We start from the raw sequence: 17,536 nt of genomic DNA on the forward strand, positions 1-17,536 counted from the left end.
ACACACACACACACACACACACACACACACACACACACACACACACGTACAGAGGCACATAAAGGGAGAGATACAGTACAGTAGCACCACCAATTTACCAGCCTCAGTTCCGGCCAGTAAGAATTTAAAACAGAAATAAATCCCTCAGGTTGGATCCAGGTTGAATCACAATCCATTTAGCTCTCCCTTTCCTATTGTTTAAAACTGTGATTGGCAAGCCAATTTCTCCTATCCGGTTCCTAAGCAGATCCATCAGCTTAATTCAGCCAAATTGAAATGACATCATTGCCAAATTCCAGTAGCAGAGTGGCATTGTTCCCTGGGGCAGCAAGATTCCTGAATGCAGCAGGGGCTACTTGCTTATCGTTTCAAAAAATTCACCATGACACTTAACTTTGAAATGGGACTTTGGAGTTTGCTGTCTTCTGTTAAGAAAGCCTTTCATCATGGAAGGTGAAAGACAAAACACTTGGGCTAAGTGACCAAAGTTCCTCTACATGGAAATATCTATAAGGGAAATGTACACGAAACAACGGGGGAAGCTTCAGACGTCATTACAGATTTCCATCTCAAAGTCTTTAAGAGTCGTGTGAAAGCATGCAGGGGGAGAGAGCCCTCTGGAAAGTAGCCTGGTGCCAGCCAAACTAAATTGTGAAACAAAGCAAAGAGTGAAGATCAGAGAAGAGGAGGGAGAGAAATATGATCTGCTGGCATTCAATGGGCGCAAGATTTATAAAAATTCAAAGGCAAACCCGAGAAAGGAGTACATTAAAAGCCATTTAGTAGATGGAGCCTAATATCTCACTCCAGCCATAATTAATTTAATCATATTTTCCGCTTCTTACAGTGAGTTGAACTATGAATCCAATTTCATGTATCCCTCATTGAGGAGCTGCTGTATTTATTCATGGCTGCGTGTGTGACGCCTCGCTCATTGGCACCGTCATGGTGAATGTCTTTGTTAGCGAGGCGAGAGGCCCTGTCTGCTGTAAGACAGCTAGCCAGATTCAGCTGATGAAGGGAGTACAATGAAAACAGAAAAACAATAAAGGGGGAAATCCGAGTTATTAAATTGGATATTGCGGTAATGCATAATCTAACTTCACCTCAATGGATCTTGAGGAAAGTCATTGTTTAGCCAGAGAGAGCTCAGGCACTCCAGTAATTGAAAAACCAATTCAAAATTTTTATGAGAGCTGGGTTCTATGCGCTATCAAAAAAAAAAGGCGAAGGAAAGAAAGAAAGCAAGCAAGAAAAAAAAAAAGTGGGCGGACGAATGGATGAGGTTGGGAGCCTGCATTAATCTTCATAATGTTATTATTTTTCTCTCTCTCTGCTTCTCTCTCGCTTCTGTTCGCGTTTGCAGATGAACCATTCTTCCCTCAGCACAATGGGATTCAAGTGAGTCAGCTAATAAAGTCTAAAGGAGACAGACTTAAAGAGTGTCACTCACGCCGTCTAATAGTTTTCAATTCAGTGCGAACTCTAGCAAACCCCTCTGATGCTCTTGTTGGTCTCTATGTGTGCTGCTTAACACCTCAATGAGCCCATTAACGCCGTACTTCCAGCAGAGAGAGAACGAAGAGAGAAAAAGAGTGGCAGATACAGTGAGAGAGAGAGAGTGAGAGAGGGGGGGGGGGGGTAGAAAGAGAGAACCAAGGGCCTGATCATTGTGCTAAAACCTCCCTTAAATCTGTTCTTACTAAACGCTACAGAGGCATTTAATGTGTCTGTTTCATCATTACAACCTCACAACATCTTGGAACAAGTTTTTTAACGTTCACTCGTTACATCACTCAGGGTGTTCCACACCATAGAAGTTGGTGGGAAATTGTAAAGGACAGAGTCATCTGATCGAAGAGGGTCTGGTTACGTTACACAGAAGTGTTATTTACCTCTTTGATTGACATCCAATTATTGTCCTAAATGCGGGTGAACTTTTCAGAATTGGGATGTGTGTGTGTGTGTGTGTGTGTTTCAGATGTGTGTGGTTGGGGGGGGGGGTGAATGACGATTGAAAGCGGATCCCTGACAAAGGTGTTGGTTTCCTAATAAATGAACGCCGAGGTGAGGCAAGGCAAGTGTAACGATAGCCAGCAGGTACAGTGCTGTGCAGTGAATTAACTCACTCCTCCCTGACACCTTAAGATATGTGCTACTGACAGACGCTAGCACCCATGGGTTTTAGCCGCCTTGCTAGCACGGCTACCGCCAATGCCCGAGGTTGCCAGTTGCGAGTCCGGTGCGGAACTGTGCTTGTCTACACAGTACAGGCTACACGGGGTCCTAGTCCAAGTCTGGCCCAGGCCATGTTCGTGGTCTCCGCCATGAGGTGATGCATCGAGGAGGATGATGATGAAGAGGAGCATGAGGACAGGAGTGAGAGGGGTGGGGTGCTTGGCCGGCGGCCAGAGCCAACTGTACCTCTCTCTCTCTCTCTCTGCTCCCGCTAGCACAACATCAATCTCCCGCTCTGCACTGACACCCCCTTTTTCCCCCACATTCATTTGTCATGTCCCCAATCACCACGATGAATAGCAACTCTGCCGCCATGATGGATGGTGCCTCTAATTAAGACCAAGAAAGGATCTGTGCTCAACCTGAGACGCTATTTTCTTTCTTTTTTTCCATTTTTTTTTTACTTCATCTAATAAGAGAGTCTTGATGTTTTTTCTTTTCTTTTTTAAAGCAGGTTAAGCAATGCCCTTTATAAGCACTGTCAGTCTGCTGTAGGTCATTTGACAGGAGGTAGAAGAGAGGAGTTGGGGGAGGAAGTGGAGAAAAAAAAAACAATTCGTTACCCAGGACGCTTTTGTTTGTTTGTTTGCTGTGTTTAAAACAAAGACCGCATGGCGTTGAGAATTTCATCTGAAGGAAATCCCCTCTGAGATTACTTAATCAAAGACATGCAAATGACATTGCCATGTGCCGGTTTACAAGGGGGCTGTGTTCATTTTGGAGCCGCTTAATTGCTTCATTTCCAAAATAACTTCCCCGTTGTTTACCAGTACAATGCACAGGAAAAGGCCATGTACACAGTGGCTTGAACACGTAGCGCGCTGTAGTTGCACAGCGTTACGTGAGCCGCGCACTGTTGCCCTCTGAGTAGTGATTCTTACACAGGAGCTCGTTTGAAAAGAACAGGGACTTCATATTATCCACACAGGGGCCGAGCTGAGAGAGAGTGTAGAGTTTCAGACCCGTCTATAGTTATTTTTAAAATGAAGAATGACTCCGGAAAGGAATACAGGAGATGATATGTGTGCTGGCTTAACGTGGTATGCTGTTTTGGTACTTACATTTCAGTGCTAGCAGGCATATCGCAAGCACAGCCTGACTTTTTACATCACTTCATGCCATGATGATCCAAGTAGAAAGCCTGTTTAAATACAAACAAAACACAGTAATGATGCATAGCTTTAAGGTGTTAATATGTCGGGTTTTTTTCATATTAAAAAAGACAGAGGTACAAGTTACATATGACATATATCAATGGATAATATCCATATAAGTATGCTTGTATGTACTGTATCTCTTTGTCTGTAGGTATGTGTGTGTGGTAGTACTGGTTGCAGATATGTTTAGCAATGTTACGGCCATCGAGCACAGTTGAGACAGTTGTTTGAAAACTGGGGTGTATGGATGTTGGCAGATTACAAAAGAGGCCGTCTCTCACACCGTGAATAAAAGGGCACAAGGCATGATGGCGACGGCACAGAGCAGCGTCGGGGTGACGAGGTGGGCAGGCCATGTGCCCTGGCTGGTTTTATCGACAGCATAGGTGTGAAAAGGCAGGATTGAATTACTGGGGGTGCAAGGGATGCCGTGGGGATGGGGGGGGGGGTCATATCAGTGGTATTAAGAGCAGGCTGTCATGCTCCACTGCCCTCTTAAAACATGCAAGCCAGAGGCCAAGCCAGGAGGAACTGAAGCTGCTGGAAAAAAGGGGATGGGGGGGAAGAAAAGGATGGGAAAACGCCCTGAAAAGAATCAATTACTGTAAATGCATCAGAGTCACTCATGCATGTAATACTTCACATATCAGAACATTTCAGCAGCGGGGCCTCCACCGCCGCAGCCATCAGCAAAGAGATCGCTGGCATAATTCTGTAGAGTCGTCACATTTCAGGACTAATAGCGGCACATTATAGTCCAACAAATCCTTTAAACATTGCATTAAGATGAATTGTGGTGGCAACCCCCACCCTGCCTTTCACTCATCTACCATACACACATCAAGACCCCACCACACCCCACTCCCTCCTCTCAAATATCAGATATCAGCTTCACAATAGGTCTCATGATTCCCAATATGGTTTGCACAATGGCACATTTGCCACGGTTGAGGCTTGCGCGTTATTCAAAGTGCTGAGGTAGACTGTATGGCCCGGGTGTTATCGCAGGCATAAAATGATTCCTCTCGCTCCTCTGCGAAAGATAAGTCAGCATCTTAAGTAAACAGTCAATGCTAACACAGCTTATCAACACCATCCATGAAGAGGTCGGCAGTGTGGGGGGGAGATTGTTTAAACACACACTGCTGTCGTTTAAGGCATAACAGGGTGAGGGGAGAAATAAAAAGGTTTGTGCTTCGATAGAGAGAACTATTATGTGTGTTTTAACCTTGTCTCGCACACATTGTAAATACAGACGGAAATTGCTGTCAACACAAAAAAAAGGCCCATGTATACATTTCCTTGAGCGATTCAAATGTGAGAATTGAAGAATATTCCTCTTCCTCGTGGGGCTCTCCGACATCTTCAAAACAATATTTCTTACCATGTTGAGAGGCTCACAACCTGTATTGACCTCAATCATCCAAAAGCCTTTCTTTAGGTTTATATCAAGAGATACAAGCTTAATCCAGTGTCCTCAGAAATAACATGTCAAAAAAAAAATATCCAGCGGACACAAGCTAAGTCTTTTTTCCATGTCATCGCTGAGTGGACAAGCAATGTTTATTGCTTTGTAACAAGGCAGAGACAAGGATCACAGCCTCGGTCTGAGGGACCGAACGACTGTTTCTGAGCGTCTTCCAGTGTAGACATGCTGTAAACCCCATGGGTGCATGGCTGGGCCTCTTTGTTAACATTTGTTTGTTGGTCATTCTTTTACCACGATAGCATGGAAATATTTACCCACACTCTCTCCTCGGACATTTGCGAGCAGACATTGTCAGCCGTGTTCGACAACCTTGTAAAAAATCGAGGAGGAAATGTGAAATAATGGAGACAGAGATGTTTTGGTCGGCCAGGGGGCAGAGGAAGAGGGCTTTATGTCCTGCACATATGAAAAGCCATGAAGTCATGTCCAGAGCAAGCAATGCTGTAGGGGAGGCAGCGCTGCCTCTGTCACGGTGGCCCTGTCATTGCCGTACTACCTGCCCATTCATTATTGGCTTACTGCCGTCAAGACGAAACAATGGATAGACTGCCCAGAATTGATGACTATATAGAAGTGCATATGGGCAAAAAGGCTTCCATTTACTGCCCTGGTCGGCGTGTAAGCGCTGACAGGCATGATGGATATGACACTGTACCCCAGATTTATCTTGGAAATGGAATAATTACACACTCAATGCATGGCTGGTGGTCTGCATTTATACTGATAGCTAACAGAACCTGAAGGAGGCCGATTCCCAAAGGCACCCCCCCCCCCCCCCCCCCCCCCCCCTCCATCCCCTGCACCACATCAAAGATCTTCACTAACTATTTGGAGGAACAGCTTGTCCTGGTCAAGGTTAAGACGCAGCCATAAGTCTTAAAGCACCGCGAGTGTGCCATTGTCATTACTCTCTCCATGAAGAGGAGGCTCATTACAAGGTGACCTGATAAGCACAACAGGGGAGAGAATATTCCCCTTCAGCTCTGAGCAGGATGAAGGACTTCACTACTGGGTACGCAAATCGCCTCCAACACAAATACGCCTAAAAATGCTGCCATTCCTGCAACGACGGAAAAAAACCCTGAATTTAAAAAGCAAACATCAGTCAAGTTGCTCTTACCAATCCACTTTGTCTTTGATCTGGCGAGAAAATCAGAAAGCGTGGGTGTCTGTGCGAAGGGTGGAGAAAAGAGAAAAAAGGATGTTGGGGGAGGGGTGGGATATTACATAAATTCAGTACACAAACATAAGGCATGCAAATGCAGACAGCATTGTCTCAAAAGAATGGGTTTCCATTAAAAGGCATCACCCTACTGTTCCGCTCTGGAAACGCAACAGCCCCCCAAACACACATTCATAATTGAGCATGCTTTCCCTGCCAAATCAAGACAATATCGGTCCGAGGCCTCTAGATGTTTTCCCATTGTTACATCTGAGATCAACTTCAGAGTGTTTTCACTCTCTCTTGCACATCTTTTTTTTTTTCAGATAGAAAGAGAGAGAGAGAGAGGGAGGAGGGAGAGAGAGTAAGAAAAAGGAAGGTGTGTGGGGGGGAAGCAATCCCTCAGTTCTGTCACTGATAATGTTTTTGTATGGAGCGTTGAGAATAATCCCCTGGTCTCCCTCCCCTCTGAAGTGTGAGTGTATTTCACAGGTATCCGTCATCCAGCTGTCAATCCTGCCAGCAGATTTCACACTCCACTGATAGCTGCTCACCTTCGTCTCCCCCTCTCACCCAGATTGCATATACACCAGAAAAAAAAACAGAGAGAGAAAGAGAGAGAGAGCGTGAGAGAGAAAGAGAAAAAGAGAAGAATGAAAACAAAACAGAGGGCTGCATCCAATTCCAGCAGCACTCAAAAAGGCACAAAAAAAAAAGAAAAAACATTTCACGCAAGTACATGCCTGAGCCATCGGCGCAGAGAGGACATTGACTCATAAACAGAAGGTGCCGTTTGTGCACTCAGGGGGAGTCTGGGCTTGCATCCCCGGATCCCAGGGTTCCCTGACAGACAGCAGCTTGTCTGAATATAATGAAGACGATACTTATATTAATATTTATCACAAATCTGCATGGAGGGTGTCTCTAAACTGCGATGTATATCAAAAACATATTACGTTGATAAGAATTTTGTGGAGATTTAAAAACCTAGAGCCTACAGAAATATAGTCATCTACATAAGGTAGCACATGTAACAGCAATATAATACATTTAGGCAAAAGCTTGGGATACGACTTAACAGTTGCACACAACATCTACAATAAGACCCCATGTGATTCCATGAACTATCAATAAATCAATGTTTCAATATTTACATGAACCTTCCACAGTGATGCTGTTTAACAGCAGGCCTCACAGAGTCCCAAACTGAGCAAACACAAAGAAAAGTTGTGAGTGCTAAGGCCTTTGATGGCGGGACAGTTGACCAGGGTCAGATGATTGACAGCAATGAACACTACTGCTGAGCCAGTATTTTCACAGCCTCCTTTGGGCTAATGCAGCACAAGGCCCCTTCTGACGGGCTGATGGAAACATCATGCAGCAGTCTACCTGCAACAAAAGCAACAAACACGGAGTGGGGGAAAAGGTTTATGGATAGCGCAGATAGGTAGGCAGGTATCACAGATGCAGAAACACAGCCTTAAAGCAGCTTTAACCTTCATTGCGCTCCCATCTGACACTGCGTGGCAGCGATGAATGCGTGTGCGGATTTTTGTCTTCTGCACTGCCATGTATCGACTTCCCTTTCATGTGGAGTGTTTATGAAAATATGGAGATACGGGGCTGCGTTGTGTGCGTGCGTGCGGGTGTTCCTTAAAGCACCAACGCGACCTCCAAGTGCGACTTGATCCTTGACTAGCAGGGAGGAAGGTGGTGGAGGGGGTGGCATATCTACCTCTCAATGAATCCCTTGTAGTACACTTAATTCCCACAGGAACATGGAGCGCGAGGACGCCTCATCTCAGACACTGAAAGGCATTTGAGAGCAGATTAATATTAGGAACAGTAATATTTCCCTGGCGGCATCTGCATGCGCCGGGGATTACAGGGCTCTGGGGTGATTACCGGCAGGGGGAGAGGGGTTACAAGTCCACAAAAAAAAACTTTTCATCTCTGCCCAGGGCACACAGCACACACACATGTCGACACACACGCACAGGCAAAGAGACAGGGAACAGAGACACATCCAGAGGTGGCCGTCCTCGGGGCACTCTTAGGTCACACCGCATCTATCATTTTATTCTCATTCTACACTGTTAAAAAAAATCAAACCTGTGGTAAAGGAACATAATTCACCAGATTATTTGCCAATGTTGGAGTAATTTAACGCATCCATTTTAAAAATAAAATGTAGTTATCACATGACATTTTGACACTACATTACACGGTTTCCTTCTGTAATCCCCTATAATACAAACAGCATGCAAGCCCTGGAATGTCTACAAGGTAGCGGACATATGTAGAGGAATGTCAGACTTGGTAGAGGGAGATATGTGATCCCCACAACCAAAGATCCCACGGGGCAGACCCAGAGGTATCCCAGCAGGCCCAGCCTGTGGTTCTGGAGCCTGGGCTTGGGCCTGGGCCCTCAGTATCAGGTTCCTCAGAGGCCCAAGTGTACATGTGTGTGTATGGACTACATGCCACACTATGTTTTGACGTGTGTGTACACACGTGTGTTTGTGTGTGTGTGTGTGTGTGTGTGTGTGTGTGTGTGTGTGTGTGAGAGAGTGCCAGAGCCAGTGTGTACTGACTTTCATACTTCCATGTCTCTGCACTTAGATTTGCGTGTTCACTGGTGACTGAGTAGTTTGAGGTATCTCAGTGTGAATGCTTGAATGTATGATTCATCTGATAAATACATTTGATATTATGTGTGTGTGTGTGTGTGTGTGTGTGTGTGTGTGTGTGTGTGTGCGTGCACGTGTGTGCGTGCCTGTTTATGTGTTCATGTGTGCGTGCTGACTGACTGACTGCCATACCCAATCCCTCCGGCTTCCCCACAGATCTGCCTTATTTCCCCTGCCACGGGCCTGACGCCGGGCCGCGCGTGCAAAGCCGGCGCAGGAAATCGCCCCGCGGGACTCGGCTTACGACAAGAGGACTTCGGTAATTTCCTCTGCACACCTTTTCGCGTGAGCTGAGACACACAGGCCGCTCTCTGTGGCCTTCCATGTGCAACCAATCAGAGGTGTAATGAAGGCCAGGCAGGGCCAGGGTGTGTGTGTGTGTGTGTGTGTGCGGGGGGGGGGGGCAGCAAGAGAGGTGAGAGAGGGGCGTTCAGACAGGCTTCTCACTGCTAAAAATTATTCAGGGGAAACTACCCTGACATGCCGCTCTGAGCTTTCACCAGGGCAGTTTCAAAGGAAGAAAAACAAGAAGAAGAAAAAAACGCAGAGAAACTAAAATGACACTGCATCCATTTAGGGCCCACGCCAAAGTCTCAGTGAGCAAGACCTTGCACTCATTTGGCAAAGAAGTAAGGGGGAACGAGGGAAGGACGGGGGGGAACAGCGGGATATTTCCACTCTTCAGATGCAAACTGTTGCCTTTGTAGATGCCACTGGGGTCCTGGGGAGGAATCGAGGGAGGAAGGAAAGCGGGTGGGCGCGCCACGGATCCCTCACGCAGAGCAACGCAGAGCGTCACCACTAAGCCTCCCCTTCCACCACTTCAAAGGGGGAAACCTGAGAGAGAGAGAGGGGGGAGACCGGCAGATACCCCCAAGTGTATTTTCTTGTTTCCGAAATGCACCCACTAGTCATCAATTAGGAGCCTGAAGAGCGCTGTCAACAGACAAACGCGCCCACTGTTCTGCTATTTCTATTGCTGCTTGGCTCCGTGGTGCCCAAAAGAGAGAGGCACGCAAGAGATGCACATCTTAAAGAAATAACTAATCCATCTTGTGTGCCAAAGCTCCCTTCCTGTTGATGTGGTGCGTCCGAAATAACGACCGAAAATATCTGTCGATGCACACTGATGCTTATGAATGATGAGATTTTTGACATTGACATTCTTAAAATGAAATCCATACAACTTGCTAGCATGTCTCAATGAGTTGTAATTGTATTTAGACCATACTCATGCATCATAATCAATTGACGTGAAAAAAGGAGAAATATAATATAAGTTGGACCTCTCTGTATTTCCAAAAGGCCTTCATCACATACTCCTGAGCCATTCCCATCCCTGTTGGCAAATGAGACTGGAAGGTGGGCCCATTTCCCGATGCATAATGATCGCTCAGGTACGCCGCAAATTGCTCTCCGCAATTTCGAATACATTTTCCACACAGGTGGCGGTGTATCCGTCGGCAGGATTAAAGGGCAAAAGCGACGCGAAACCACTTCCTAAATAACATTTAGAGCTCCACCGCAGGAAACATCCCCATTCATAATCCCTGAAATATATCATTATTGGGATAATGCCGAGGATGAATTACTTTGCATACGCTAGCGACGTGGGGAGCTGACCTGAGCCCAATCCCGGATGAGCCCCCACGGAGGAGCGCCGCCAGAGAGAGTTCATGCGGGCCCTTCTCAAGCTGCACCAGCACAGCATACATGAGCAGCTTCAACGAGCCTGGGCCACACTTAGGATTCAGCACTGGTATTTCAAGACAGCTTCCTATTGGTATACAAAATGTGCTTCCAGTTATAATTATATGTATATATATATAAAAATGTATTACCCACCAGACGGTGAAAGCACAACCCAGATATGATATTTATACTATTGGTCTGATATAAGTTAATTTATGTTTGAAAATAAAGACACAAGTATCAAGGACAGGCTGAGCCCTTCTCTGTCCTTGACAAGATCCTCACTGTTCTTATTAACCAGCCAGTCCAATAAGACACACAAAGTCACTGGAACAGTTAGTCCAACCCGTGACAGAAAATCATTGATTGAGCATGACTTACCCCAGTCTCGAGCTGTATTACAGCAGTAGAAAAGATAGATTTTAAAAAAAAGAAAAAGAAAAGGAGAGTATCTCTACGTCAGTGGCATACCGTAAGTGCCATATGCAGGGCTGCTCCATGGATCGATCAGGGCCTGCGTTAGTGCGCCTTTGATCACGCCGAGTGAGAACAGAGAGATTAAGTGAAGTGAGCCCTGTCTGACAGTGGGATCATTAGCACTCTCCAGCTATCTGTCTCTGCGCGTCTGCGCCCTATTGCAACGCCTTAGGAAAGACAAGTGTACAACACACGTGAAATTAAGAGGAGAGGTTGTAAAAGCGATAGATCTATTGACCGATAACACATCACCAGCCGCCAGGTAAGCCTCGTACAGTAATTCTGACACCCCACATTAAACACCTGGTCCCCAGCAAGAAAAACGGATAGAATTTGCTTAAAAAAAAACAATTATGGGCAGTATTGGTATTAGGATGGGAATGTGGGTCACTGGTAACAATGCAGGAGAGTGACCTTTCCTCAGCAAACCAAAACATGCTTGCATCCCCGACACCTCTGCGGTTGCTGCCGCCGCCGCCACCACCGTCACCCCTCCAGCATAGATGCTCTAAGCCTGTCCCCCCCCCCCCCCCCCCCCTCTATAGGCCAACATCTTAAATGATTTAGCACTCTGATCCGCCAACATACATAGCAATTTCATACGCCAGTGATATTCACAATGCTGCACATATGAAATTTCTGGGCATACACCCCTCCCATCACACTCTGGCACACATAATCTCTCATACACACACACACACACACACACACACACACACACAAACGCACACACACACACACAAATACACAATGATCACAAAAGTGAATCTGGCATTGCCATTAGACGGGGAAATCAGTGTCCCTGATATGTTGCGGATATATAAGAAATAATGCGAGGGATTATGTCTCGATACTCACTCTTATTTACTCTTACTTGTATTAGGAAAAACACCTGCCTCCTGCTCGAATAGGATCACAGGATTAATCTTAGTAAGACTTAATACGTACAGATGGACAGACAGGAAAAATTAGAAAAATATGAAATATGAATACATTCGTCTTGTATAATATGAAATATGATTCATCTATTGCAGAGATTACGGCTTGATGTATTGGTGTACTTAGCAAGGAGACAAAGTTAATTTCTTGATAGGCCAAATGTTGCTGGCAAGATCCTCGGAATAATAATGATTCTTCTGGGAATATTATATAAATTAAACTTAAGCCGTCTATTCTGTTTGCATATTAATACCCCAGGCTGGCTGCCCAGTTGATTCATTCGCTGTCACATTCTTGCATGGCCAATATGGCATGTTCCACCAGGTGCTGGCCCTGCTTGACACACAAGTAAAAAAAAAAATCTATATATTAAAATATTAAAAACACAAACACGCCTACACTGAAATCTTTGCACTTTAACCAGTGCATTTGGCACATGATAAATGTAAAAAGATTTTTTTGACACGTGTGTTCAAAGTGATTCATAACATGCATGCACACACACACACACACACGCACATGCACAAACACACACACGCACACGCACACACACACACACACACACACACACACACACACACACACACACACACACACACACACAAACACACACACACACACACACATATTCACACAAAAACAGTCACCTGACAGACATCATGCCACCAGTTAAATTGGCCTCAGCATTACCTTGGTAAGCCAAAGGTGAGGCAGTAATTAAAAGCAGTGATCCGAGAGTTTCCCCAAAGGACCTGCGGGCCTCCCCTTTCCTGACAAAGGTCTTTCTCAATATCCTGAAAACATGACTGGCTGGGAGAGGTGCCGTGCTATGGGGTGCATTAGGGCGAGCTGGAATCTTCGGGTTGGGCCCAGATCATGTACACCAGGAATAAGAGGAGGCACCCCTGCCGGCCCGAACGGAACCCTGCCATGTTCGCAAAGCGGTGTCTCACTCCACCCATCACACGCCACAGCATAACCATGCTCGTGCTACACGCAAAGGCTCTGCCAACGGCACACTCCAACAAGGCCACCACTTCAGAGTTTGCACGATGGGGATGCAATCCTCTGACACGGACACAAATGGTGGACAATGGCCATGCTGTGCGGTGGATGTGTTTAGCGTTGCAAGATGGGAGGGTGAGGTGAGATGTGATCGAGGGTGAGGTGGAATCATCTGAGAACTGTGTGAAACTGAACACCCCCCCTTGTACTGACACAGAACAGGGGTGAGGGGTTAAACAGGAGGGGGGGTGGAGTGTCACAGCTTTATTAAATCACACCTCTGCACTCCCTGGCCTGGTGCTGATATTGTTATTGACAGAGTGCAGGAAATTCACTTTTGTATGGAATGTGTGACAGAGGAGGAAAAAAGCATTACAGCGTCATATTGAGCTTTAAAGGTATTATTTATTTCCAGGAAGCAGGTTCGCGGAGGTGAAAAGGGGCGGGATGGATTTGTTTGAACTACTTTGGGTGAGAGCTAACATAAGTACAATGAGGAGAGGGGAAACATTTCAACATTTCAAACATTTCAAAACTCATATTGGGGCCAGCTGTTGAAATTTGCTGTTTGATGTTGAGTTGAGTTGGTGCCACAGATACACATCAAATCGAATCAAACACTGCGTGCTCTCCACCACACACCCAAAGCAGATTAAGCGTGCTTACCTGGATGTATTACAATTTCCGTGAATCAAGGAAGCTCGCCGCCGAGAAGGGAGACATGTTGAGCGCCCTGACTATGAGAGACAGGCGGGCGCAGTTCCCTTGCTGGTGCACTGATGAGGTAATCTCGTCACTAAGCACACACTGCGACATGTTATTAAGACAGCACACACAGGTTTGAATACATTAGTGCCAGCCAGGTAGGGCCGCAGGCGAGGAGCGCTGGTCCCCTGGAGAGAGAGCATCTCCACCCCGTCATGTTTGGAGAGGGATTTGCACTCCCAGGGACTGGACCCCGAAAATCCTCACTTCTCCATCACAAACAGGCTAAAAGAGCCCAGGGGCACATTTACACTGAAAAGAGAGTGAGAGAGAGAGAGAGAGGGAGAGAGGGAGAGAGAGAGAGAGAAGCTTTTCATGTGAAGGACACAAACTCCACTTTCGCACTTCTGACAACCCATCAGAGCCACTCTGGCAACGTACAAGAGCAGAATAAGCTAGGGACCCGCGGTCGACATGATTTCGACAAACTTTCCCAGATTCTGCTTTAACACTTTCAGTGGGACAGCTTCTGAATTACTTATACACTGAGCTCTAAAAGCCTGAGAAACAGACACTGATCACCTCATTCATTGATGACAAATTACACCCATTCCATATAATCTCCAGTACATCTGCAGTGGCCTAAAAACTGAGCATCGGTATCAGGCTCATGCATTCAAGATTATATTAGTCATAGAGAGAGGTAGCTCTTCTGCTTCACTACTGGGGAGGTTGGCCCACATTACATTTGAAATCACCTGCAACAAAGTGGTGCAAAAGAATCCTCTTCAAATTATCTTAAATGTTTAGTGAGCTTCTTCTGACCCAAACAGCTACAGACATTGGCAAGCTTCTAGGGTGGTGATGAGTATGAATAATGAATAACAGTGATACAGGAATCATTATAATCACAGCTCTCACAAAAAAATGTGCCAGAGTGGTACTGTAAAATTCACCCACAAATGTCTCAAAATGAATATTTTACAGTAATCAAAAAACAAATTCACAGCATTCATACATGTCATCCCTGTGTCCACACACTTGCTACTTGATGTATGTTCCAGAGGAATTGGTTGAAGGTCTTAAATAATATCAGTCTCAAACCTGTGTGTCCAGAAGCTGCCTTGTCAAAAGAAAGGTTTGCTTACATTTTGGATTAATGTTCGTATAATTCGTCCTTATTTAAACTACTTTGATAGCTTAATTGATACATGCCGATCCCACTGAGGTAAAGTTGGTGTTGCCGTTGATGCATGGCAGATTCAGAGTGTTGTGGCTAGTGTGCTCTCGTGCGTTAGGAACTGGAAGATTGAGCTTTTGCAGACTCCCGCCACGGAGTGGAGCGCGTGGCGCTACAGAGCCCACACGGAGACGCGTGTCCCATAAACACACACAAATCATTTACATGCTGTTCTCATCAAAGGCGGCACTTCACATTTCCTCTGAGATTTTTTCCGCTGATCTGAGGTTCCAATTGCATCTCCGAGCGCGTCAGCTAACCTTTGCGACTGCCAAGAAATGTGATTAATTTTTTAAATACAGCTGTTGACCTATTATTGAGACGGAGGAGGGCCACAGGAGACATTCACCCGCTTGCACAATATATAATGGAGCGCGTTATTTCATCAGCGTTTACATGCCGCCGTTAAAAGAGAAACAGAGAGACGTGAGTGAAGAAAAAAGACATTAAATAAAAATAATTCATACACCCACAATGCTCTGATTCATGGTCTCTCGCCTCAGTAGTTGCATCCGATGACAGAACAGTGACAGACTATGGAACAATAATTACCCTGTAGTGTTAAAGTCACCGTGCTGCCTAATGCACTCATAAATAAAGGATGACGTAGATAATGGATTTACATTCAATAATTTATCAGAACATTTCTATCAGAGATGTATTATTTGTCATGCTTTGTAGTAACAAAGTAGCCTACTTACCAAAATTAACTTTGACTTGAAACAATATACTGCATTGCAATGCAGAATTGTTATGTCCAGCATTTCTAAGCTTCTTAGGGGTATTTAGATTTTTTTTCCTTTACACTTTTTACTATTGGACTTAAGCTGAACTTTAAAAAGAGAGCATTTTAAGATTCAGCTTTGATATCACACCCAAACAGTTGTGTCATTATTATTAATCAAAGTCCCTCTCAAACTTTGCTGAGAGGGTTTTGCATAATGATCATGTCAGACTTCCTGTAGCCCCCCACACCCACCCCACCCCCCCAACTTCTTACTTTTCTCCCTCCAGCTGGATCTTCTCCACAGCAGCCCAAGAAGACCATGACAATCCAGATGTGACCATACTTGTCATTCATGATCATAAAGGAATCATACAGAGAACTGACTCACTATTGATTTAACATAACATCTGACCACTTCCAATGAATATTCTATGGGCCAACATGGAGACGGGACATCAGAGCTAGTCCATCCTTCTGAACCAAGCATAGTCTGTCCTGTTCTAGGGCCAGCTGGACTTAGGCAAGAGGACTGGGCCTTCATTCCCTGCCTGGTCAATTCCCAGCACTGGTGTGACACTGAGAATAGCTAATGGCATGGCAACTTGTTCTGGCTTTTAATTATATGGCACATGAACAGAATACAAATCTGGCAATGGCATGTAGTCAGATGGTGACATCTGTCAAATGTATGTTTTCCTGTTAATACAAGTTGTCAGTGACAAAAAAATGCAGTTTCTCTACAACACTCTACAACATATCCCAATGTATGCACAGACAAAGTGCAAACATATGCATTTCCTTATTTACTGTTTGGTGTAGCCTGAAAGCCTGAAAATTCTATCTACACAAATGATGCCAGTGTACCGTGTTTGCAATCAAGCTCTCTCTCTCTCACACAACATACACAACAACACACAAACACGCTCATCCCTCCACACGTACACACACAGAGGCAAAGATCCAAACAAAAGCTCAAGCTGCCGCAATCTAAAGGGGACCTGGCAGTCAACAAATGCAGAATAAAAAAACAATTTACATGCAAATCAAAGTTTATCATCTCAATCTCCTTATTCCTGTTTTCGCGAGCAAATTTGCATTCATATGCACAAAGGCATTCACTTAGCCCCCCCCCCAAACCAAGTTTACACATCTAAGCATTTTCTATACGGGGGGAAAGCGGATGTGCTTTTAATCGTCAGCCGAGCAGCTCTCTGGCTGATGGGAGATTGTTCTCTGTCAGTTGGGGGAGATGGCAGCATGTATCAGAGCATGAAATAAAGCCCTACTCCAAAGTGACAAGGCCAGGATATTGTAGGCAAATGGATGTTACATTTACTCTGAGGCTGCAAACAGCAGGCTATGAAAAATTAACTGTTCTCTGGCTCAATGCAGGGAAATTGGTCGGTGAGATATGCTGCAAAAATCCTGTTCAAGAGCTATTCGTCTGTCAGATCCCTCCACTAAGTCCTTTGGCTTTCTCTTATAAAGAGTCCACGTCAATACACTGTCGAGATTAATCCTACACTGGAGAAAAAAGAGATGTCAAAAGGAGTTAAAAGAAATCCAGGGGCAATCTGCAGGCCTACTCAAGCTCAAGGAGCTCCTCTAAGAACTCATCAAAGAGCGCAGGGCTTAATGCTGCCACGGGAGGGCAGTGTTACTTTCACTCACTCCGAAGACACCGACTTCAAATAGAGAGGGCCTGTCTGTGAGTGAATCCAATTAGGCCAACCGACGACGAGCACAAGGTTATAAATGTACATGTTATCCTTGTAAAAATAGGAGTTTGTTGTCATTATTACTGTTGCCTTGACTAAGGCTCATTATTAATGAGAATATTTAATACGATGGCCTAATAATAGAACAAAAAAAACAACGTAATTTAAATATTTGCAATTTAATTCATATAATGGTAATGTAGTAATAACAAAGCCGACGAGTTCAGACACAACCTTTCACCTAGCAAAATCAACAGTTTACCTTTATTTAACTGTCTTAACCTGAGTTATGAGGAA

The sequence above is a fragment of the Sprattus sprattus genome, assembly GCF_963457725.1.
Source record: "Sprattus sprattus genome assembly, chromosome: 8".
Classification (NCBI taxonomy): Eukaryota; Metazoa; Chordata; class Actinopteri; order Clupeiformes; family Clupeidae; genus Sprattus; species Sprattus sprattus.